The sequence below is a fragment of the Leguminivora glycinivorella genome, chromosome 9, assembly GCF_023078275.1.
Source record: "Leguminivora glycinivorella isolate SPB_JAAS2020 chromosome 9, LegGlyc_1.1, whole genome shotgun sequence".
Classification (NCBI taxonomy): Eukaryota; Metazoa; Arthropoda; class Insecta; order Lepidoptera; family Tortricidae; genus Leguminivora; species Leguminivora glycinivorella.
The window spans coordinates 6,555,310-6,582,664 of record NC_062979.1 but is presented as its reverse complement, the minus strand read 5'-3'; the positions used below and the strand labels follow the sequence as shown (position 1 = coordinate 6,582,664).

General features: G+C 36.0%; 1 protein-coding gene across 1 annotated transcript in view; it reads left to right on the top strand.

The window, feature by feature from the left end:
• The first annotated feature begins 2,254 nt into the window (after positions 1 to 2,254).
• The window catches only part of LOC125229825 (uncharacterized threonine-rich GPI-anchored glycoprotein PJ4664.02), a 146,803-nt gene continuing 121,702 nt past the window's right edge, over positions 2,255 to 27,355 (top strand). Inside the window, exon 1 of the mRNA XM_048134765.1 lies at positions 2,255 to 2,402. The gene's annotated coding sequence lies outside the window, so the exon portion shown is untranslated. The remainder of the gene's footprint in view (positions 2,403 to 27,355) is intronic.

Sequence of the window (27,355 nt, the reverse complement as noted above, 5' to 3'; positions counted from 1 at the left end):
ATGGCGTTTCTGCACCACCGAATTTATTTACATTGGCCGCTGCTATTTAATTTATGTTCACTATTTATTTAAATAAAACCCGAACTGGCTCGTAGTGAATATTGTGGAATAAACAAACACGACCAAACCACAAAGTCAATATTTTAAAGTGCATTTTTATAATCCCTTGGCACTCGCCCGGCGCTGATATTAAATGAATATAATATCGGTGCTGTATATTATATTAACTACATACCGTAATAAGTTCAGAATTTTTCTTTGTATATGACATTTATTTAATGACTATGAAATAAGGTGAAAAAATGTACACATACGAGTATTTATGAACTCGACTGTACCATAGTAACAATATAAGTAGAATAAGCATCTTTATTGACTCAATAAAATACCTTTAACTTTATCTTATAAACACGTCTCTATTCTCGAACGGGTTAGGTAGAGCACACCTAAGGTATATTACCTATCTAAAATATTTGTAAACGATAATTGTGCCAAATAAAGTTACCAATGTTCTAAGAAATTAAAAAAAAAATATATAATTTTGGTCTTGGAACACGAAAACAGGACATTTCTAAAATCCTAAAAACTGGCAGATTTGAATGCGGCAAGCTTAGCTGTGATCGCAAGATTTAATTCACGGGAAAATATTGGGAGGTCGAAAATAGTAAAGAACATCACGATCTAAGATATTCTGACCACTTTGAGTCTCGATAAAATGGAAAATAATAAATATAATAATAGACAGACAGATTAAGGGCATTATCGAGAAAAAAAATTCAAAAACTTTTTTCTAAAATAGGTAAATTTAACGTTTTTCCTACTCAGATTCATGCGCCCTTTCGATACTAGTAGGTAAAAAAAAAGCGTCCTAAATTTAATTTTTCCGCTTCGTTACTATTTCTCAAACACTTGTACAGCGTGCAGCGGTTACAAAGTGTAAAGTATGCAAAATAATAGAAAATTTTTGGACCATTTTTTTGTCTCATGGTATTTGCCCTAGATCGAAAGGGCTCGTGATTCTGAGTAAAAAAAAAAACAAAAAAATCACCTAAGAGTTTTGAATGATTCACGGTTATTTTCATTAGACTTATATTGACCGGGATATAGACCGTGATTACCTTTTTGATTTTTGTCGAGCTCCCGATATTTCGACGCAGTTGCATGCATCATGATCACGGAAAACTGACGAAGGCGGGTGGATGTTAAAGTTGTATAGACAGCGCGCGCCTTCGTCAGTTTTCCGTGATCATGATGCATGCAACTGCGTCGAAATATCGGGAGCTCGACAAAAAATCAAAAAGGTAATCACGGTCTATATCCCGGTCAATATAAGTCTAACAAAAAAATCACCTACCTTAGAAATAATATTTTCGGTGATTGTTCTCGCGAAAATGCCCTTAACCGAACACCATAGGTTGGAAATGCCTAGTAAACTCTTCTATTGAATGTAAATAATATCTATAAATAGTGTTTTGAACACATGTGGCTCATTTATTTTTGTCTCTCAAACCGCATCGCATGTTTTCAATGCCTGACCGAGCTGTAACTCACAACCCGCAGGCAAGGATTGTGGGCACAAACTCAACTAATCAGTCACTGAAAGGGTTTATTTATCTTATTTTCCTTTCCATTCATCAATTTCCAATCCTCAGATCAAGAATGACAAGTTAAATTAACTTAATAGAACCAATATTCTAAGCTCGGCTAAAATGAACTTTTCTCATTTCATTAGATAATTATCTTGGGTTAAATTTAACATTATAAGCTCACAAACACATGTACATTACATACTAATATTGTAAATAGAATGCTTTTAAATTAAGTATAAGATAATTTGCATTGCCAAATCTTGCGTAATATAATAATGATACCTTTCATTAACATAGTAAATAAACAAAACATGAATAATGTAGGTACTTAGGTACCCTACGTACAGTCACTAAAATACATAAATTTTTATACCTACACGTAAATAAACACAATCCTTTCATCATTTACTACAGTGAAATATGGTCTAGAAAACTGAATGATATCTCAAAATGTAATATTCATACAACTTAAAAATAAACCTAGTTATTCCCAGCCTCCAGAAACTACTATCTATGCAAAACCTTGATGGATTAAAAACAAACTGTCAAACCTTCCCGGGAACTAAGTTAAGACAGATACGGTGATAAATCGGTCTTGCACTCGGGGGACGAAAGTGGAGTGATAGTCGGTGGGGGCACAGAGACTCTCGCAGTGTGTTGCTACCTTTACCCGTCGAAGCCCGTGCGCGCCGCGCCCGCGTTCGTGCGATTTTAAAAAGTTACGATTCTATATTCAAATTTCGGTCGTGCGTTTGGAACTTGAGATGTTTTTTTGATTGCTGCTGTAGTTTTGCTGCCAGTTTGATTCTTTTGGTAAGTTTTTTTAAAATTATTTTTTTGTTGTCTATTTTGCTAATTTCAGTTGTTCCCGAAATTTTGCAAAACGTTAGTTTTTAACAGAAAAATAACATAAAAAAATGTGTTTGATAAAATTCTATTTTTGAAAATAAATAAAGTATTTAATACACTTCGGTTTAAAAATAAACGTAGGTGTAGACATTCCTATTTTTTTGTATAGGTAATGTAAAATATTCTGCTATATTTACACATATTTTCCCACATTTTTGTCTGTTTCCTAACATAAAAGCTCAGTTTCCTGAGCTGCCAGTAAGCAAGCCAGTGTCGCAATTTAAGCACGCGCAAAGCTCTTTTTACCGGTTGCCCTGGGATTCGAGCATTGACTGCGGGCAAAAAAGAATACAACGGCTAAAGAGCTTTGCCGTGTTTTCATATTGATGTAGTGCAAATATCGTTAAGGACTAACTCTTTGCTCTTTGGTTAAATAAGTACAGATTTACGCGTGTTTTTTCGAAAGATGTTGATTGTATAACTTCGATCTGTTGATTTTCTTAATCCTTGTTTTATTTAAGGATAGCTTTCTATTTAACATAATAATAAACCAGAAGAAGTGAACTTTTTTAGTAGATCCTTCTTACTTAGTATACGGCGTTGTTTATTAAAATAGATTTTACCGAATTAAATGTACAAGATAAGTTGGTAATATATGCGCAAACAACCGTAGTTTCTGCCAGTGAAATCTGTGGCAGATAATAATTTGAATCTATTTTTAATCTTTATAATAATTATAACTTTAGCAGATGATCTAAATTTCCAAATATTTTAATAATATCCAGCTTTAATTTAAAATATAAAACGATAATATTGTATTTTAGGTTTAGATCTTGCAAATTTGAACTAGTCAAAATTATCTTATTAAATATTTACGGAATCGGCTGCTTTTTTTTTTAATAAATTAAGCCAGTAGTTAATAGATCGGTATTACAATATTTACGGAAATAAAACCTGTTATTTCAATAACATATTTGTGAGAAAATATTTGTAGCAACCCAAACTCTGAAGAGCTTCCCTTTATCAATGGGTGTTACATCAACGTCGGCTAAATTTGTCTCATGTTTCCCTTACAACAGTCCCTAGTCAGAACAAGATCATATAAATGTTTTTTGTCTTATAAATTCACCAAGATACTAGTCTTCTGCTTAAGATAACTATAATTATATCATGTAACTATAATACATAATTAAATCATAGCACTGCCATGAGCATTATGACATTATGTTGAGATTTTTATTTTTCATGTAAATTGATTACTGTATATGTATATGTATCTCCGAATATGCACATATTATTGTTAGTATACTGAGTAATAAGCAATATTGACATAGCTTAAACATTGCCTTATATAGCCCACTGCCAAATGTCAACATTTCCCATTGCATAATGTGTTATGAATTCTGTATATGAAATATACATTTGCCAAAACAATTGAAATGGACGCTTGAGTTGGAAGAAATTGCACGCTATCATATGTTAATTTGTAATGTATACCCACATTACGATAATGTATGCGATACTGCTGGACTGGTAGCAAAACTGCAAATAAGATGATAATACATTTTCGGCTTCTGACTGAATTGACAATACCATGGCCATGATTAGCTAAGGATCTATATAATAAAAGGTAAGCTCCTACTCAAAGTCTTTACGAGAACGGAAACTATGCCAATTTTTCCTATTAAATTAAAATGGGTCAACTGAGCAAAAAGCTTTGGGATACAAGCGATTGAAACGAATCAATGATCTAATGAGTCACACATACTTAGGCGAAGATCAAATGAAGGCAATTATTTCTAATTAAATTGACTTTGATACTTCCATGAATATACATGAATGTTAATGCGGGAATCCTCTCTACACTATACGCGTCAACTTTATTTAGTCTTTTACTATGTCTAGCTAGTATGCTTTTTTTCGATATTTGAAATATTTAATTTGTGTTTGAATAATTATGAATATGTGATGCATATATTTTTAGGCTTATCATTTTTATGACTTATGTGCTGACTAGCCGAATTTATAAAGGCAAAATTTTACGATTCGTGAGCTAGTAATTCTAAAACATTACGACTTATGGCTCTTTAGTCCATTTCGATATTCAAATAAGAATGTAAGGCGACAGATAACTCTTCAAATAAGGGTTAATGATGTACGATTACCCATTTATAATTAAAATTCAATCATCAGCTTAAGATAGTAAATAGTTTTCTTTTCAGAACTTTCGCAATTTATCACCAAATTGCAAAGCAATATATTCTATATTGCTCTTTTGTGCGAATAATATAAATGTCTCACGTTCTTTATAAACTGATGTATACACATAAACATACGGGTTAATATTTACTGTATTCTTGCTTATTTCCCAAAATCCATATTCAGCGGGACTTCCCATAAACAAGATGCAACTGTTATGTAGGGTAATACCTGATTCTACAATTATATCGAGATGACAATTATTTATTTATCGTATGGCATATAATTAGAATTTTCTTAAAAGTCGTACCTACGTGCGCACGGCTGTAGCATGTAGCGCCACGGACGATGACAATGGTATTTACACTTGCCTGTCATTCGAGACCAATAGGTCAAAATATCGTAGCTATAAGTACTGCGTACCTTAAGCGCTGAGCTTTTATTTTTCATTTAGGTTTCAAGACCTTACTTCTGATAAATATAGTTCATCAATATCTATTTAAACGGCAATAATTTTAAGTTTTCTGTTACCACTAGAAACCCATTTTGCCTAGAATCTGCGCTCCCTTTTATGAGTGTCCTAACAAATTCTTGTATGTCAGGTATATTAGGAGTCCGAAGTCTTCTAAATTAAGTCATAAGCACAGTAATGTTATAAACATCATATTTCTAATTCCTTACACTAAATTCGATTGGGACTGGGACTCGTCCTCTGACCTTACGAACCGTTTTTGAATAAGTTGTGGCGTCTCCTCTGTTACTGAGAAATAGTCGCACCGCAAAATTGTAATAAATGGCGCTTAGTAAGCAACTGCGGAAATGTGTATCGATCCTACAACGCGCTAATGGAGTTCCAAAAGTTAAACTTCTGTTAATCTCTCTAGGCCCCAGAAACCTATTCAGAAAACATTTGTCAAATGAAATAAACAGGAACTTTCTGTTAGAAATACCGCAGTAGCGGGCGATAATTTTAGGATGCGAGCGCCTCTTTATTTGTAAGAGGAAACTGTGGTCTAAAATCGAAAGAGATTCATCTTTCAATTTCCGTTTAATTTATTATTTCAGAAACAGGCCTCCACATTCAGTGACTACCTTTCAACATTTTATCCTTAAGAGTGCCTTAGCAAATTGTGAAAATCGGCTTCTCTCGGAAAATGTATTGCCCTATTGGTTTTAATGAGCTTAAAGTGTTTTCGATATATCATACTCATACAACAAATAAGCGCTTTGAATACAATTTACCTACACGGTTTCTTGCTTTGTTTTGTGTAGTTGTTTAAGTTTAGGATCAACTTCATTTACTTCGGTCAAGAGATGTAAGCCATAGTTCTTCGCTGTAAATAGTTTGAGAATATTGTTCGGTCGTCTCTTTAATCTAATTCGTTAGTTATCTATAGAAACATAGGATTCGTAACGTTACGCCATCGAACTGGGCAAGCGAAAAATCCTTTTACGATGAGAGTCCGTCCTGAGTAACAATGCAACAAGGCATACTAAAATGCTATTGTACTAAATGACATATATCCTTTAAGTCATTTTGCCAAACTATCCACAAAATATCGTATATATTTGGGAGTAAGATTTCCGGTACGAGTTTGTTGTCTTTGTAATTAACCTCTTCAAGGATTGTCTGTAACCTTGGTCTAGCTAACGTTAGTAATAATGCATGATTGAGTATTCTAACCGTTGGTCGATTAACGGCAGTTTGAGGTCAATTTGTAGTACATATATGTATAATTGTATATATCGTACTTAGAAAACTTTCCGAACTGTAGCTTTTTATTTCTAAATGAATTGGTTCAGAAGTCTCTACTGGGTCGATTGTTACAGAAGTAATACTTTTGTCAGTTCGGTATACTGAACAACATATACTGGAACATTATCCGCCATTAGTCCGACTGGATGTTTCAGCCGGACAGCTATAAGTTTACTGAAATACAGACGAATATCCAGGTCACAGAGTAATGAGCCTAGTACAAGAATTTTCCTTTTGCGGTAAGTTATTTTGTAGCTAATAGTCAACATTTGCTAAGTACCTGAGTGGTTCTTCTGCATTTCTAAAGTCCGTATCAAGACCCAAGACCATGCGTCAATTATTGACGCCCGTGAGTTGATGAGACTAGAGCTCTAGTCATTCATTTAAAAGAATCTGCACTCTAGGAATAGCGTAAAACAGTGGCATAAATTAATGGATTTTCTTTTTCCCATTGGTATCTTCGCCGCCCCCTCTCCCTTTCTGATTGGGGAAGAAGGGCTTTCTAATATAAAGTGGTTTTTCATTCTGTTTAGCATCACTACTATTATGTATATTTCTTAATTCGCTTAGTATCTGGCAACAAAGTGCTAGTTAATTGCTACCGAAGCTCCACCCACACGTTTTTAGATGTGGAAGTGGATTTTCACAACGTCAAACCTGCTAATAAACCTCTATCATGAAGAGCATTCTAAAAGTTGACATGATAAATTAGGTTGGCAATAACGGCGTTGCTTTGTAGTAATTGGATCACACATTCGTCATCATTATGGACGTTCAGATATTCACGAGTGAGAGAAATTTGGACATTCCTCACAATCATTCATCTGTTGGTCAGGTAACCACGCTGATTATGTATTAGCTAATTAGGCAATTGAGACGACGCCGATGTCATTCACTTTACCTGTCTAAAACAACCCCACTTATGGGAATCCATCACGTGATGATTTTTGTCTAATAAGACAATGACTAAACTGTGTAATTGTGTATGTCTCAGGTTAACACATACTCTGTGGTTCTGATTCGAAAGACCATCTACGAAGTACATATGTTTAGAAATACCTTATACAAAGTATGTTTAGTTAAGAGTTGTGCTAAATACCGTAAAGTAGATGTTAAAGCGACATAATCTCATTGAGATTCGAGTACAAATACAACATTTTGCCTCGTGATCATAACGCTCGTCTCATGACACGAAAGGTGAATTAGTGCATAGCATGTAATAACCCAATGGGTTCTCACAGGATGTCGTAAATCATCGCATAGGGCAACGAAATCCAAATTACAAGTCGCTGCAAAGTTTAATCTTTTACGGGGCGACGCTTGTCAATTTATATGACAGTGTACTTTTTCACACACAACTTTACTCATGTTGTCTTTAATGACGAATCATGTCTGCACAATGAATGATCTCCTTTGTCATATCACGAGGCGATGCCCTATCGGATCGTGGGCCCTATCTTTTCATAGGCCAGGTTATCTAATGGGACCTCACCTGTCGTTTCAAGACATCTCTTGTGTCCTGTCACCTCACGAAGCGAAGCTATGACTTTTCAAGGGGCGGAACCTATGTCGTCTCACGGGACGTCGCTCTGTCTCGTCTTACGTGAGCGTGGCATTTGTCCCTTATTTATGACGGTGCATAGGATTACACTGCGTCCCATCGCTGTCAATTTTCTTCATCGTTTCCATGCCACCACACAGGAACAACCCTGTCGTCTCGCGGGACAATGCAATGTCGTCTCATTGGACGACGCCTGTCGTTTCACGGCACGACGCCATGTCGTCTAACGGGACGACACCTGTCGTCTCACTGGACGACGCTTGTCGTCTCACGGGACTACGCCATGTCATCTCACTGGACGACGTCATGTCGTCTCACGGGACGACGCCTGTCGTCTCACGGGACGACGTCTTTCGTCTTACGGGACGACGTCTGTTGTCTCACGGGACGTAAATTAGCACTAGGTACCGTAATAATGTTACTATACAAAAAATGTCTCATTATAATAATCAGTTAAAATTGCAGATTAATTCAATCACCTTGCGGATTCGCAAACCAGTTCCAAGTTCATCCACCTCGCTTATGAATGAAAACATGAATATGAACTAATACACTTTATTCGTACGGCTAGCGAAAAAGTTACGCGATTCGATATATCGTCACTACTTTAAAAAAAACTTGTATCTTCGTCTGTCAATGAAAAGAAAATTGTAGTAAGTATGTATGGAATGGATATAGACTTACTGTGTTTTAACTTTGAGAAGCAGCGTGAGATACGAGATTTTTTTAAAGTAGTGACGATATATGTAGCTCGGTCTAAGGTAGATAAGTTATATTCATACATCGGGATTTTGGTGGCGGGAATGTTAAACATTAGGAAAAAAATAGAAGAAGACTTTATTGTCTATCTACTATCTAAAATAAATAAAATGAAAACATGAATATGAACTAATTAAATGCACTTTACTCGTATGGCTAGCGAAAAAACTACGAGATTCGATATACAATTATACATGTACATTAGCAGCTCGGTCTAAAGTAGATAAGTTATACTTGTATTCATACGTTGAGACTTTGGTGGCGGGAGTGTTTTATTTATTTATACTTTATTGCACAATATAAAATAAGTACAAATGGTGGACTTAATGCCTCAAGGCATTCTCTACCAGTCAACCACTGGGTCAAAAAGAAACTGATACGTGCAGGCATCGTGACGGAAAACAAATCGAGTATATCACTTACAAATTGAAACTATAATCATTTAATACTATAACGAGGGGATATACATACACACTTACACTTTTTATATTAATAAATACAATAAAATAGAGAAGTCTAGTATCTGAAATATTGTTCTAATTGTTTTTAGCACATTTGGAGTTGACTATTAGGCTGACAGCTATTAATGTGCTATTAACAATTTTATTCTTACATGGATATTATTTAAGGAATTGTTTCTACAACCTTTATCACCTTTAATCCATACCAATATTATAAATGGGAAAGTGTGTGTGTCTGTTTGTTTGTCCGTCTTTCACGGCAAAACGGAGCGACGAATTGACGTGATTTTTTAAGATGGAGATAGTTGAAGAGATGGAGAGTTACATAGGCTACTTTATGTCCCTTTCTAACCCCCCCCCCCACTTCCCTAAAATTGGGAGGTGGAAGTTTGTATGGACATTCCTTAATTTTCAAATTTAACGTGAGAATTTCAAATTATAATTTCGAATCTAATATTTGATTTATCAGAAAATGTAGAATTCGGTAGCCAGTTATAAGAAAGTAGACTCTATCCCCTATGTTTTATTTAAGGAGCCTAGGAAAATTATTTGGTAGAGTTTCAGAGCAATTTCCTCCAGAGAATGCTCTAGCTGAGCTCCTTTCAGAGGTTTTCTCTCGGGGCTTAGCAAGAAATGAACAAGTTTTTAAATCACAGGTAAAATAACTGATGTTACAATTTTATTTTGAGTTATGTTTAATCATATCATTATCATTCTTCAAACACAGCCCCATAAATTAATGTGCTTAACTCGGAAAACCTCTTTGAAATGTGTGAAAAACAGATGTTTAAAAATATTTATAAATAAAGAGTTTTCTTATTATTTTATGATATTTTTTCAGTGGAGATAATTACATAAATGCAACATTTCTCATTTATTTTAAGTTTTAACGGACTATCCGAGCGGACTTGAGGAAAAATTGTGATGATTGCACGGAAATTAACAGAACTATAATATTAGTACTTAATAGATTTGTGATGTTTTCATACATACATATTTTATCAGGGTGCTAGTTGACCATTTTTGTCTATCGTTTACCTACCCAAATGTCCAGTACCCAAACACTAGCCAAGACCCTGAAAACATGAAGTTTCTTGGTAGACAACGTAGTAAACGATTTTTACTGATATATTATATAATAAAGTAATTATGATAAAGTGACCCGTGTGGTGACAGGTTAAGACCACCCCCTTTCTTCCCGTGGGTGTCGTAGTAGTCTGTGGGATATGGGTTAAATTGTGGCGTCACTGCAATGTCACAATTTGGATTTCTTTCAATCCCTTTTTGCCAAGTGTGGCACTGAAACTTAACAGTTCATGTGCTCTGCTTACACCTTTATGGGATACAAGCGTGATTATATGTATGTGTGTATGTATGTATGTTATAAAGCGAGTCCTATCTGTTTTACTGCGTTTATCGTTGAAAGCCCGTCCCTTACATTATGTTTTAGCATTTAAACAAGACTATTTTAAACACAGTCTTAATTTTCCGGGAAGCTGGCTAAGCTAGCAGCTATATAAAAAGCTAGCTGTGAAAGGGGTTGTGTTAAGTTTAATATGCTTCGTTTACAAAGGAAATGGAGGTTAGCAAGCTTAATGTATAAAACATTTAACTTTTTAAATGGGCAAAGTATGTTTTATGGTATCTTTGAACAAGTGCAATTACTTATAAAATAGTAGGTTGATTGATTTATGTCACTTTATGTGTGTATTTTTAAAGTTTACTTTAAGGCTGCTCGAAATCGCTGATATGAATATGAGCTGAAATCACAGAAATCGTAGTTTTTTTTATTTAGCCTTTTTTAGTGTTTCACTCCGGCAAAGACCTTTCCCTCATTTTTTCCAATCGAACTTGTCGTCGGCGTATTCACACCATTTTGGGTAGAATGCGAGAATGCGGTCTGCCCGAATAGATGCTGCTATGGTGTTTCGCGGGTCCCAGTCTGTAATCATTTTGGCCCAGCTTTCCGGGTGCATGCGGCAGACATGTCAACTAAACAACACAATCGTACAGGTATCAACTTACTTGAAAGATGAAGATTTTTAACCAAAAATGCCGTTGGAGCGCTGGTGACCAGAAATAAAATCTATAACGATTCCTGCAATGAAAAAAAAAACTTGTTAGTCTGTAGGCTGAAAACTTCGAATAGGAAAAAGTTTGTGTCACGTATGTTTTGCTATTTACACCAGTTACCTACTGTGTGCCTTTATTTTTCGTCGGTTGGATAGTCTATATCCTGGCGACATAATCTTGCGCCAATCATACGCCTAGACCTTTAAAAAAAAGATTTACGCATATCACCAGGCGCCCATATCACGGGTCTGTGATGGTTATGTGGGGGAGTCCCAGGCTGATAAGACCCATGGTTTACCAACTAAAACCCCTCGAACCTCAATGCCACCTCAAAGCTTTAGGACGAGGTCACAGGCACGTTTTGGCACTGCTCTGCAACAAAAACTTGTTTTTGGCCGGGATTATTATTATTATTAGGCCGACACCTGTGATTATTAGGCCGATGCTCTTACGACGGAGCTACGCACCGCCGAAAAAAAGTTGAGCCAATCTCGGGGTTCGAACTAGGCACCTCACGTTCAAGAAACAGATGGTGTAGCCACTACACTAACTGTCATATCATGTGCAGTATGTGCTAGCCCTGCTCTAACCTCAAAACCCAATTTTACAGTTAGCGGCAGAGACATTTCGCCAGTCATGAATCTCACTAACCCCATGAGGGCGTTTGCTTCATCACATTGTTTTGTTCAACAATTTTCTTTCCCACATTAAAATTGTAAGGCCACGCCGTTGAAGAGCGGAGCGGTTTATAATAAAAGTACTGAAGACGTGAAGTAAAACAGGAAATATTTGTTTTTCGTTAATATTTTTGAGAATATTGCGTTGGTTCATAGCGGACTCTGGCGCTAGGCCGGGAAATCGCTAGGTTAAAGAAGATTGCGTAGGTTCATAGAAAGTTGCATCAAATATAATAGTTCATTTTCTGTTAAAGCATACATTGCTCACTGATAACCTACGTACCGAACCAAAAAATAAAGTGGTAATAATATAAATGCATGCGTTCGTAGAAAAAACACACAAGGAGTTGCTATAATGTCTGGTCTGCTCAATAAGTCTGCCACTGAAGCCGATCGAAATGAACTCGAATCTTGGTTTAAGGACATTTATTTATGTGGTGCTGTTATAAAGATATAAAGACTAGGTATAAATAGGTAAAATTGTGTCAGTTGACAGATGTAAAATCTTCTGAAAATTAATTTTAAAGTAAAATAAATATTAATAATTGCAAAGATGTAAAATTTAGTTAAAAAAAATTACAGTATTTTTTCTATTTTTTTTCTGATGTCAAAATTTTTATTATTCTTCTAATCACCATCCCGCTAATTTGAAGGCGTGTCCTTAAAAATCTAGTTCAGTTGCAGTGCGCATTGCAGGCCGATGAATTGGGTCAGCGCTGTTTTGACGGGTTGCCGATATCATAAACTCCGCTAATAGGCTTTTCCGTTTTCCAATAGTTATGTTTTAGTAAAAGTAGACTCGAATTATGCTATAGGCTGTATCTTTAGGTACTAGACTCCACTAATGGAGACTATCATTTTTTTGGTCACCAGTTCGCGCTACTGTTGAGTAAGGTCCAGAGATATAGCTCTCAAAGTCAAAGGCGACTTATAACATCGGCGCCGAAACAAAGTTTTGAATCTCATTAATTAATTATAAATAATATCTAGTTTATGAATTAAGAAAAAAAATAACTAATCATTATATTTTTGTACCTTTTTTTTTAATTTCGCGTAGAAAGCGTTCACATTCATCGCTAAATAATCCATATTTGCGATAATTTCACGAAGGAGATCACTTTTCAACAGGGAAATTAAAAAAATATATAATTTGTATCACGAAGCCCGCCAAAACCTCACAATTTTTTTTGGACCTTACGAGACACCAGTGCCTCTAGTGGCAAATTCATACGCGATAGCCCTATTGGATTTTCTGTTTTTCCAATAATTATGTATTTTAGAGAAAGCAGGACTTTAGGGGCATTCCACGAGAATGTCGCTTACGACATGATTTTGCCCTCTATGGCAGCTATTAAATCCGTTCAATCAAATCCGTATAGCTCGATAAAATACTGCCAATTTGTTAACCTCTCATGTGTTCAGACATAATTTCGCTTTCTTAGCATCTTTTCAGAAGTAAATGAAAAGAAAATGAAAATGAAATGTTTATTGTCAGACTGTGAGTTAGGTACAACGGCAACGGTCTTAAAGATATGTCAGGGTGGTATCATCACAATCACCGCGATGCGGCGCACAATATTGTTAATACTAAAGCTAATCTTACAGCTAAATACTTATATTAATGTCCAGGCTATTACATTTAGTGCGAATAAAATAATTAGGTAATTGATACAATTCTCGAAAAAAAATTATATTAATAATTAAATAATGAATTATATTTAAATATTCTATATTATGCTAGTCAATTGTCAAAGGAATGAAATGATCACTTATCTTATAGTAAGCCTTATCTAAGCACCATTTATAAAGTTTTCGTCCGAATTCAGGTTGCTCTAGTATTTTGATTTCATTGGGCAAGTGGTTAAACGTGTGAACAGACATATAAAATTTACCTATTATTATAAGAATTACATGTCGTAAGCGACACTACCGTGTAATGGAACACTTGTAAACAATTAAAAACTATGTTATGCTACTTTTAGTTCTCGACCTAGAGTAATTTTCTATAGGAAAGTAGATTAATTGGGTACCTACTCATAGGTATAGTGGATGATTAAGATTATCAGGGCCATTCCAGGAAGGTGTCAGATACGTGACGATATTTCTTAACACTTCTCAGAAAGCTAAGGGAAACGTTAGTCAGATAACTTAGCTGATTATTTAAAGGTATTTATTATACCTTACCTATTAAAAAACTGCAATTTCAGTGTGTAGCTGTAAAAGGCATTGCATATTTTGTCTAATATATTATATGCCCTTATTTTGCCACAAAACGGTAATGTGCGTGCGTGCAAGCCTCTTCGCCATTAAATTGTACTAAAAAATCAACAAAAATACGATTAAAGATGCTGTATGTTCTGTCATACAGTGCCAAATTAAAAAAAAATAACACTGCCAAATTAACGGCCATTAAAACATGCTATTTTTCTGCGACTTCGATTTTTTGCGAAGGAGCTTCGATTTTTTGCTTAATTTAGCAAGTACCTTATCTGTCTTTTTTAATATAATCTTATTATTATTATTATTATTAGCCCACATTGTCCCACTGCTGGGCAAAGGCCTCCCTCTTATTCTTCCACGTATCCCTATCCTCGGAAGTCTCCCACCAGTGTGTCTCAAAGGCCTCGAGTTCGTCCCGCCATCTTCTATAATCTTATTAATGATAATAGAAGAAGTACCTAATTAAAATCTTATCATATTAACTGACTTCATCATTAATAGGTTATTTCATTATGAAAACAGAACTCCTTTTAAACCTAACACCCCTTTGATTGACTTCTTCAGAAAGTAGTGCCTTAAGAAAATTCCTTGGAGCTTTCCTTTCATCAACACATACCATAATTCTTTAATTACCCGCAGCTTATGTTGCCTTATGGTGAGTTGGGGTTATGTTGATATGCTGATAATATTTTATTAAAAACCGGCCAAGAGCGTGTCGGGCCACGCTCAGTGTAGGGTTCCGTAGTTTTTCGTATTTTTCTCAAAAACTACTGAACCTATCAAGTTCTAAACAATTTTCCTAGAAAGTATTTATAAAGTTCTACTTTTGTGATTTTTTTCATATTTTTTAAACATATGGTTCAAAAGTTAGAGGGGGGGACGCACTTTTTTTTCCTTTAGGAGCGATTATTTCCGAAAATATTAATATTATCAAAAAACGGTCTTAGTAAACCCTTATTCATTTTTAAATACTTATCCAACAATATATCACACGTTGGGGTTGGAATGAAAAAAATATCAGCCCCCACTTTACATGTAGGGGGGGGGGGGGTACCCTAATAAAACTTTTTTTTCCATTTTTTATTTTTGCACTTTGTTGGCGTGATTGATATACGTATTGGTACCAAATTTCAGCTTTCTAGTGCTTACGGTTACTGAGATTATCCGCGGACGGACGGACGGACGGACGGACGGACGGACGGACGGACGGACGGACGGACGGACGGACGGACGGACGGACGGACGGACGGACGGACGGACGGACGGACAGACAGACATGGCGAAACTATAAGGGTTCCTAGTTGACTACGGAACCCTAAAAATGTGCCTAATGTCTATGCTCAAATCCATAATTTCTGAAAAAAACTTTCTAGATTTAAAAAGCTCTGGCAATATACAGAGTGGGGCCTGTAACAAAGGCGAAGAATTGAACTCTAGGCTATTCTCCTTATACTGATCAACATTTGTTCGGCGACTTTTAAAAATAACTTGTATTTTGATTTTTATCACCCTTGAAAGTTTTTTCTAAGAGGTAATGTATTGCGAATTCTGTTAAGTCTAAAGTGTGACAGACAACGTCAATGACAACAATAATGGCGTACATTGAAGCTAATATTTATTTTGTATGAAAAATTAAAAATTTAAAGACTTCATAATTTTTAAAAGTCACTGAACCAATGTTGATCAGTATAAGGAGAATAGCCTACATTTCAATTCTTCGCCTTTGTTACAGGCCCCACTCTGTAGACACTTTCGACAAATGCCGTTGAATATCTTAAGTCTAGTTTAGTTATTTTAAAATTTAAGTAGAGAACAACGTGTAAGCCAACGACAAATAAATAATATAAAATTCTAGAGTTTGAGTTTTGCGTCGTATGAGTAACGAGAGTAGAGTAACAAATAGTCACTATTTTGAAAAAAACTCGTATTTTCTTCTATAATGAAAACACCAATATAGTAATACTGTATACATATAGAGTAACTTTGAGTAGCAGTGTGAGATATATATATTTTTTCAAAGTTATGACGTAATGTAGCTTACGTTGTAAGTACCTACCTACTCTTATTTTTTAAAGCATCGCGACGTGAACCGTGATCCAACTGAATGGTCGGTAACTTATTTTCATGTCATGAATCATGATGTAATTTTAGTATTCAAAGGTTATTCAAATGAATCATGAATTCATGATTCATTTGAATAACCTTTGAATACTAAAATTCAGAAGCTAACCCCACTTGCTCGATTTACAAAATAGTCCCAACACCCCTTAACCGAGTCTTCAATTTCCTTTTAATCTACGCGAATATGGCTTCAGCTACCAACCCGTGAACTATTTCCGTCGGGGTTGCCAGTCCTTTCACTCGCGTTTAAATGGCACCTTTTCAACGACAACCTACTTCCGTGCTGTGTCGTTGGAAATAAGTGACCATAAATTTTCTTGGGAAGTTTTTATTTTTAATTTTTACCTACATCTTTTTCTTGAACGGTGGACTTAAAATGAAATATCGGCTTAGTAATGTTTCCACATAAATAGTACTTACAAACACACATGCACCTTTTGGAGCATTTTCATATTATCAATTTTGAAATGGATGAGATCAAGCCCGTAACCACCATCGGCCGGTTGTTTGTTGGGGTTACCCTCATCTAGCAGAATAATTTTGGTCAGAAACACACTTCGCATAACATGTTTCGCAGAAAAACATTCGGTCGAATGCTACTCGCTTCGCTCTTGGTTCAACTATAGAATCCTTTCACTTGCTCGTTTTTCAATTCCACACTCAGCGTTAAAATACAACTTTGCCCCTTTGTATAACAAATAACTATTTCGATAGCGAGTAAGATGTGTTGGGGATGCAAGATACCTAACACTCCTCCTCGCTTCGCTCGTCGTCGTACCTAACGGGGGCTCTGAGACTAATCTATATACCAATTTTATATGAAATTTGGCGCACCCCCCTGATACAGTATTTCCTTATCGATAGCGTGTCATAATTCTGCTCTTGTAATAGTATGCTATACGATTATTATGGTACATAAAAGGTTCACTATTATCTGGCAGAAACTTTTTACGCATATATTTGATTCGTTAGTTCTATAGTTCTTGGCAGAAGTCAAGTTTGGCAGAAACACCTTACGCAGAATAAATGGTACAAAAAATTTCGCAGATTTTTATACTTCCGAATCGTCTGTTGTCATAATGTTGATGAGCATAATAATAGTCTTCTAGTCGAACAATACATTTGCAGATAATATTTGTGCATAATATTTAGGCGGCATAAAGTTGCAATTTGCTATTTGATAGCGAGTTGGATGTGTTGGGGAAGCAAGATACCTAACACTCCTCCTCGCTTTGCTCGTCGTCGTACCTAACGGTGACTCTGGGGCAGTTTTTCTTTTTTGATAGCGAGTAATAATTCTGCTAATGTAATATTATGCTATAATATTATTATGGTACATACAATTATGCTAAATCAAAGTCGACCAAAGTAATGTTCTGTAAAACAATATTCTGCCAAATGTGTCTTATGCGTGGTAGTAATGATGCCATCTAAGTTTTCTGCAAAATTACCATTCGACCGAAAGTGTTTCTGCGAAACATGTTACGCGAAGTGTGTTTCGAACTAAAATTATTCTGCCAGATAAGGGTAACCCTACATAAAATTATGCTAAATCAAAGTCGACCAAAGTAATGTTCTGTAAAACAATATTCTGCCAAATGTGTCGTATGCGTAGTAGTAATAATGCCAACTAAGTTTTCTACAAAATTACCATTCTACCGAATGTTTTTCTGCGAAACATGTTATGCGAAGTGTGTTTCTGACCAAAATTATTCTGCTAGATGAGGGTAACCCACTTGTGGCCTACTTTACACGACATGATTGTCGCCTGGACTTCGTACAACCAAGGTATTAAATATAGATGCGACCAAAGTGCCAAAATATGTATACACGACTTTATTGCTTATCGTTGCGGTTGTGAATACGTATTTTTGGCGCTTTGTCGCATGTACTTTGACTGTACATACGTTGATTAATAATAAACTGTAAAATTGGTAAATAGGCAAACAGGTCTCTCGCTCGTTTTTGCCCAGAACATGCAAGTTATGGAATGAGCTACCTTCTGATGTGTTCCCCTTGCGCTATGACATGGGGTTCTTCAAGAAGCAGGTATTTAGGGTTCTCAAAGGTCGGCAACGCATAAGTGACTCCCCTGATGTTGCTTATGTCCATGGGCGGCGATGACTGCTTCCCATCAGTGCGCTCGTTTGCTGCCTATTTCATAAAAAAAAATCAACAAATAATCGCTGGTCATATTCGGAATCTAATAGGATAATAACAGATGGGACAATGTGAAAATTCCCTTCGGCACATACTAACAGCAACACTCTTAACTAATCATCGGTAGGGTTTATGCCCTTGTAATAAGGATTACAAATGTACAACTAACAGTGTTGCTGACTGTACAACCTCAATCCTGTATCGTATCGGCTAATATGAAAGCCCTCTAAAGCCCCCATTCACGGTACGATTCATCGTTCGATCGATCGGACCGATATCATGGCGATCATCGAAAATGCCAGCCATACACGAAGCGATTGATAGTTTACGGTCGGTCGCAAACGTTCGGTCGTAAACGATCAACTCAAATGAAACGGAATAATAAAGTCAGTAGGTAAGTATGAGATAAAAATAGAATCGTTGGTCGCAAGGGGCCACACTCGATTCATCGTTGCGATATTCATGATTGCACATTTGTGATATCGTATGCGATCATGTAAATCGTTAACGATATTGACATACACTGTCGATCGGTCGTTTCGACTAATCTGTTGCGACGGATCGTACAGACATATCGTACCGTGAATGGGGGGGCTTTAGGTACATACGCCGTCATTCCTTTAACCCCTAAGATATTAGGTCGGCACCCAGTATGCAAACGATGAGTAATTATCAGAGGCGTCGCAACACGTGCCTAGTTTCTCTCTACTCATGTATTCCAACTGCTTGGTCAATCACACTGTATGATAACCAGTTAAATAACCTAACCACAAAATTCCCCGAAATCTTCCAAACCTTCCAAATTTCCCGTGTGGTGACGGGTTAAGAATTTCACCACCCCCTTTCTTCCCGTGGGTGTCGTAGAAGGCGACTGTGGGATATGGGGGAAATTGTGGCGTAGGCGAGAGGCTGGCAACCTGTCACTGCAATGTCACAGTTTCGTTTTCTTTCAGCCCCTTATTTGCCATGAGTGGCACTGAAACTTGAGAAGTTTCATGTGCTCTGCTTACCCCTTCATGGGATACAGGCGTGATTGTATGTATGTATGTGTGTACCACAAAATTAACATTTTGAAAAAACCCCGACATAGTTTTCCATGATACATGGCTAAGAACACTCCCGACTAATTCAGCTTTCAAACAAAAAAAAAACTAAATCTAAATCGGTTCATCCGTCCGGGAGCTATGATGCTACAGACATACACACACACAAGCAGATACGTCAAACTTATAACAACCTGTGGTTTTTGCGTCGGGGGTTCAAAAGTAGGTTTTTGATGTGCATTTTTTGATGAAAAAGTGGGTTTTTGATGTGTGTGTATTTTTTTGCATGTTTTGCAAAATTTTGGAATAAATTCACACCTATGGTAGGACGAGCGACCATTGGAACGTTGGATCCAAACGACTCTGCCAAGTGCCTGCCAGAAGTTACGAGTACAGTAATACCTACACATTTTTTTTGTACTATCGCTCGCAGACGTTAAATTTCTGTTTCACAAAAACTATTCTTGTACATCATAATGTGTTGATTATGTTGTGCATAATACGCTACCTGTAATCTCACCCAAAAGTGACCCGTCTTTTAAATGTCATCTACCCTACGAGTTTCCTAACGCCAAGTGACTTTCGACCAAAGAATATAATACTCACTAGGAGAAGAACGCCAACTCCATACAAAAAATGCCCCCTTCCCATCACACACACACTTACAAAACCTTTACACGGTTATACTAGTGGCGGTCTCACACAAAGTTCAACGGACATTAATGGAACTAAAATTGACAACAACCGGTTTAGCGGTTGTGGGTAGTAATTTTATCGATAAACATAATTCGTGGGTAGTTGACTTTTGTTTTTGGTGTAATGAAATAAAAGGCATATTATTTATGTTTTCTTATTTTATTATTTATAAACACATATATATTTTACACATGGAGATATATACCCAAGCACCGAGCGTTATAATCTGCCACCTTATTTAAAAATTTCACTAGGTACCTAATAGAAATAACCAAACATAATTAACTTTCCGCATACACAATTATACACGTATACATACACTACACGTTTCACACAAAAGTTTCTTTCGACTGAAAGCAGCTTTTTGGTCCACCCCATCACTCTGCTTGGCAACATTCCCTTAATTTTTGAAATCTGGGCAAACAGGAATGTACAATCCAATCCAATTAACTTGACATGACATAAACGTCATATTGTAATGACGTTTCTAGGTAGGTACGATAATTGATGTGGACATAATACATTGCGTGCTGAATTTATTATGTATGAAAAAAATATCTCACCTATTAAAAAATGTAGTTAGGTTCTTTGGTCCGATACTAATCGTCATTAAGATATTCGCCCGTATGGAATACACACGCTGTATATATGGGGATGTCATATTGGAATTTGTCAAGAAAATTAAGTCTAGCGATAAAGTCTTGAACTTGGTTTAACGTAGGCATCTGCATTCTGCGCAATCTTCACTTGGTCTTGCTTGCTAGGTTGATGCAAAGTATATATAAGTTTGTTTAGTACCATAATACCAACATGAAAATTAGACTGTACGTCGTCGGCAGTATGTATGCCAACGATGAGTAATTATCAGAACCCTCGCAACTCGCAACCCGTGCGTTCTCCTGCTTACTGGTACTTATGTGCCATTCTATGCCGAAAGGGTTGTTATGATTCATCTACCTGAAGGGCGAATTCCTGTTTGTAATTTTAGATGAAAACGTCCTAATTGCATTCGTAGCTTAAGGACCATTTTCTGATGGTAAAGCTACCGATCTCTTTGCAGCAAATCATTTATTTTTAAAAATAACACTGATTTGAAACTTTTAATTTTTTAGTTTGTTTTATTATGCACAGACCTAATCTATAATTTGCGTCCCTTAACTTGATCATTTTTACTGATTCATAAAATGTGACGTTACATGCCCGAACGGACATTATGCTTCGAGTCTAATGAAGACCATTTTATACGAATTTATGTTTGAAATTCATATAGAAAGTAGCTTATTGCCTCTAAAGGACCCTGTGCACATGGAAAGCCACATAGAGCTCTAACGTCTCAGAGATAGGTATTATCTTAGCATATTGCTGTGTAGATTTAGCATCGTTATATTATAATACATGTGCGAAATCCGCTCTATCTTCCATCGTAGTAATTAAAGTTTCTAGAAATTAAACTCATTACCATTAGTGCTTCGAATTCAATCAGTGAGCTGGTAAATTATTAAATATTTTTATACATATATTGCTCAACATATAGAGCAAATTATTTATATAAATTTATGCTGGTTAAAAAAAAATGAATAAATTCGGTACACTATTCAGATTTAAATTTATTTTACCGTTTTTTTATTACAACGTCAAAAACAAATATTGTGTTTAGTAGAAATATATTACACATTTTTATTATTATATTGCTGACAAGAACATAATATAAAAATGACATATTTATTTAAAAATAAAAAATCTCGAAAAGCAAACTTAAAGAACAATCCAAAATAGATTGTGTCTGCTTCAAACAAAACTAATAAAAGTTAGCCTTCCATAAAACGGAGTTGTAAACTGAAACTCATTTTTAAACTCTACCTCATCTTATTTTTAACGTTTCGTTTTACAATTTTTATTGACTAAAAAATATCCCAAAGACTCCACTAACCCAAAGAATCAAACAAAATAAAACAAGGTAAAAGAGTCGCACTAACCCAAAGAAACTTTAAGTCAAAAAGTCGAGTCATCAAAAACTTTCAAAGTACTTAAAGTCAACGGGATTTACAAAAAGCAGATACCATTTCCCATACTTATTTGTACAAATGCAGAGCAAAAAACCTCCGACGCGGTGAATGACCTCCGACTATTTTTATCTCATGATAACTGAGAGAGGAAAAAAGCAAATTCGAGATTCGATTACTTCGATTACGGGCGGCGCTGGCTCTTAGACTGCATTTTTATTTTTTTTAGTCTAAAGAGTTTTTTGTGGCTAGGGCTGCCCTAATTTTTTGGGTTTGCTTAATTCATTGAGTTTGAAAAGGAAAAATGGAGCGGTAAAAATGCCGCTTGGCCTGTTTTTTGCGTGTAATCAAGCGCTAAGTGGCCTGATTTGTGAAGAAAAACTATAGGATAACTGTACTTTTCCGGTGTAGGTTGGCAGATAAATAAAGTAAACAGTCGGTTCACTGTTTACATTATTGGATAGGATAGACATACCTACTTATCAGACCCAATCAAGCCGTGAATGTTGCCAAAAACCAAAACCTAGTTATGCAAATACATAGTACAAAGTGACATAAACATTCAAACTGTATGTAGAAACGCAAATGTTTGTCAAAATTGCACATTCATCTACAATTTCGATATTTTTTCTCTGCCAACTCCTTTAGAGAATACAAGCGTGAGTTTATGTATTTATGTCGTAGAGTAAAAAACTTTTATCAATTTATTTTTATACTAGCCTGCATGCATTTTTAAGTCAGTTTAAAACACATAAAACTCATAAACTGAACTGGTCCCATACAGAGAATTAACTCAAAAACTTAACTAGTACATCATAACACTTAAACCTTATTCTAAATATAAATCCACTTATTTAAAACTAAATGTACATTCCGGTCTACTTTTATGGCTCGTTCGCAATTTAACTTACAGCATAAAACTATCTCAGTCAACAAACAAACATAAAAACACACCATTACTTACTTATATAAAAGTATTATTACCGCGGGATGAAATACGAATATAACTTCACCATTTCTATGAATAACTGTAAGTTTTGAATTTATACAGTTAGGAACAATAGTTATTTGTTTAATCCAATCTGCAGGGCTATGGAATGTCTAAAATTTCATTTGTCACCATGTGTCTGTCACGTTCTTACTAATATCAAAGAGGATCGAGTATTATAGATAATTACTGTCAAAGTAAAACGTGTAATCACAGTGCACAGACTGCCATCTCTCGACACAGGCTTAAAACTTTTGAACCTCAGTTTTGACAATTTGGCCCATATTCTTAGCTTGATATGTTTTAAAATTTCAAATATTAATATTAGCGCCATCTAGCCGAGCGTACCCCAAAGGTGTATCGCCATCTAGCTCACCGTACCTTTTTCTGTATGGTTTTGACGTTTCTTAGACTTTATCTGTCTATACGTTACATATCGTAACTGCTTTTAAAAAAACTTGTATCTTCGTCTGACAATGAAAAGAAAACTGTAGTAAGTATGTATGGAATGCATATAGACTTACTGCGTTTTAACTTTGAGGAGCAGCGTGAGATACGAGATTTTTTCAAAGTAGTGACGATATGTCTTTGCTAATAATTATGTTAGAGTGAAAGTGATGTATGATATGACAAGTGGACAGTGTTATGGAATAAGTGATCAAGCGACAGTTAGTTGAAATCGAGAAAATGAGCTAGAAAGATTTGAAATTTGAATCAGTTATTGTATGTTCATTTACAAAGCAAAAAAGTTAATTTTGACATTGAATTTTTTTTTTTTTTTTTTTTTTTATGGGATAGGAGGCAAACGAGCAGACAGGTCGCCTGATGGTAAGCGATCACCGCCGCCCATGGACACCCGAAACACCAGAGGTGTTGGAGGTGCGTTGCCGGCCTTTAAGATGGATGTACGCTCTTTTCTTGAAGATTTGAGGGTCGTATCGGTCCATAATTGAATCTATAAAAGTGTTCATAATTTAAATAAATAAAAAAAATAACACCATACCTATTCAAGTTTCGAAGTTATTAACGTTTTTCCGCTTCATTCTTTATTGAACTAATACTGCGATGAGGTTAATTTATTTCGCCGTAGGGTACCTACTATGAGACATATTTTGTCGCTTGATTCTTTAATGCAAATTATTGGAGGTAAAGTGAATACTGGAATAAAATAAAATTCCATATATTTGAGTAAATAGTAAAGTTATATTGTAAATAAATCGACAACAATGTTTTCCTCCACAATGATTAGGACTAATCCGTCTAACAATTTAGTTTTGTTCTGCAATCAACTTTTTTTAATAAATGTCAAAAAAATCAGCATAAATGGCAGAATTGGCGTTGTAACTAATATTAATTCATTAGTACTAGCCAGGATTACACACATAAGATATTATGATATAACAAAACCGCTTGATACTTTTCATGGCTTTAAACATGAAAAAAATATTCTGTTTATTCTTCTTCTATAGCAGAAAATGGTACTTAGTTCTCATTAAGCGAAATATCCTGCAATTTCAAATATGTATCAACGAATTAAACGACAACATAGGGCGGTTAAATCGATATTGCGTTTATAAATCATCAAAACTTTAAACCAAAACGAATTAACAACATCTTTATGGCGTTTAACTCCATTTTGTGATTTAGAATATATGCTTATTATAATTTGTAAAAGTAAATTTGGCGTTCAATTCGTTTTTACGTAACGACTTAGTGCATAGGGCCATACAAATTTTAACGTGTCGCTTGATTCTACCCCTTAAAATAAGGCTGTAAGCATGATTTTTCAACAAAGAAATAGTCAATACTATAGATTACCACATTTATATCCGAACTGCATTCATAACTTTTTTTTCGGATTTTGGCGCTTAGTTCGCTATTCCATAACACCGTCCAAGTGGCAAAACAATACCATAATACGGCCGGCCACTGGTACTCGATGCGAGATTTTTCATGATAATGAATTTTGTGGATATTTACTTATGGACCTTGTGCACATAGGTATCACTTTTACTGTAGAAGTGTGTACATATACACCTTTTTTTGTTTTCCGTTAAAAAAATACAAGTAATGAAACATCCATTGAAATGTCTCTAAACATCTACATTGAATTGAATTTAAAAACAACATACATGCCTTTTAAAACTTTCATCCCAAGTTGGCGATAAAAATAAACAACAACTAAACATTAGCTTTAATTTAGTTAACATAATCAACAGAAGATTAAATTCGCTAGTCTAATCAACTTCCCGCTCAAAAGATCAGTTATATAAAATTAACATAAGTAAATGAATAATACAAAGTGGGTAATGCAAGCTGAAGCCCGCGCTAAAATGTATTCATCCCGAGAGATTCTACTTAGACTATTACAATATTTATCAAGTCTCCCGGTCAGTTCTGGGTGTTCCAAATTTAAAACAGGAAAATTTACTTCCCTCAATCATTTGTTTTTATTTCAAATCCATAAAAAATGTGGAGCGCTGCGCGAAGCACTGTGACCTGTGACCCCTGTGACAGATGAGAAAAGGCAATGGCGCGCGTTTATATCTTTTGTCAAACAACATGAAAGTTGTGGAATGAGCTACCTTCTGAGGTGTTCCCCTTGCGCTATGACATGGGGTTCTTCAAGAAGCAGGTACTTAGGGTTCTCAAAGGTCGTCAACGCATAAGTGACTCCCCTGATGTTGCTTATGTCCATGGGTGGCGATGACTGCTTCACATCAGGCGGCTCGTTTGCTCGTTTGCTGCCTATTTCATAAATAAAAAAAAACTATTCTGAAAATATATGTCGGATCGTGGGCGTATCATACCAGAACCGTTGTCAGGACCCGTTGTAGTTGTTTATGAGAGCTTTTCAATGAAATACCATGTCCTTTTCACAGAATTTACTTCACAAAATCGATTACAAATTAAATTACGTTATAGATTACATCCCGCCTATTATTTCGAGCAAACTGCCGGATTAGACCGACGAATCTCCAACAACGCCAGTACTCCTCAACCATTTTCACTGCAGATCGATTGACAGCCTCCAATCATCTGTTCATCATCTGTTTTTCGATTCTGCTCTTTTAGACAGTAGCGTCCTGTCTGACGTTTTGGCAGAACTCAGTCGAATACCAGCCAGGTTGTACAAAGTTGTAAAACCCTTGTTTGCTCTTTTTGTCAAATATAGCGTCATAAAACGTATCTTAAACCACATTTTGGTCATTCTCCGACATATATATGCTCGTCTTCACTGGCTTAGCCACGTGGATAGGAGAGAATCGTGCAGCAAAAAGAACTGTGGAAATAAGGAAGGGCCAAGTACCGATGGAGTGATGAGGTCCAGAAATACCCGTGTGATCGCAAGCGATGACACTACTACAGCGAGGTGTGTGACATCAGATGGGATAAAATGACGAAGTCTAGTCGGAGTCTAAGGTCCACTTCGGGTCGATGGCCAGTGCCGTAAATAAGTATTATTTTAGTATTCTATAACCCCAAGCTTTGTAGTTTGTAGCTGTCGTCATGTACAGCTTAGAGTAAAAGACAGGAAATTGTGAAATTACCACCAGGCACTGAATTCAACTTTTAAAAGCCTTTTTTAAGAATTTTGCAAGTTCGATTTTGTTATAGGTAGTCTGTTTTTAACCCCCGACGCATAAACGACGGGGTGTTATAAGCTTGACGTGTCTGTCTGTCTGTCTGTCTGTTTGTCTGTCTGTCAATCAGTGTGTGTGTGTGTGTGTGTGTGTGTGTGTGTGTGTGTGTGTGTGTGTGTGTGTGTGTGTGTGTGTGTGTGTGTGTGTGTGTGTGTGTGTGTGTGTGTGTGTGTGTGTGTGTGTGTGTGTGTGTGTGTGTGTGTGTGTGTGTGTGTGTGTGTGTGTGTGTGTGTGTGTGTGTGTGTGTGTGTGTGTGTGTGTGTGTGTGTGTGTGTGTGTGTGTGTGTGTGTGTGTGTGTGTGTGTGTGTGTGTGTGTGTGTGTGTGTGTGTGTGTGTGTGTGTGTGTGTGTGTGTGTGTGTGTGTGTGTGTGTGTGTGTGTGTGTGTGTGTGTGTGTGTGTGTGTGTGTGTGTGTGTGTGTGTGTGTGTGTGTGTGTGTGTGTGTGTGTGTGTGTGTGTGTGTGTGTGTGTGTGTGTGTGTGTGTGTGTGTGTGTGTGTGTGTGTGTGTGTGTGTGTGTGTGTGTGTGTGTGTGTGTGTGTGTGTGTGTGTGTGTG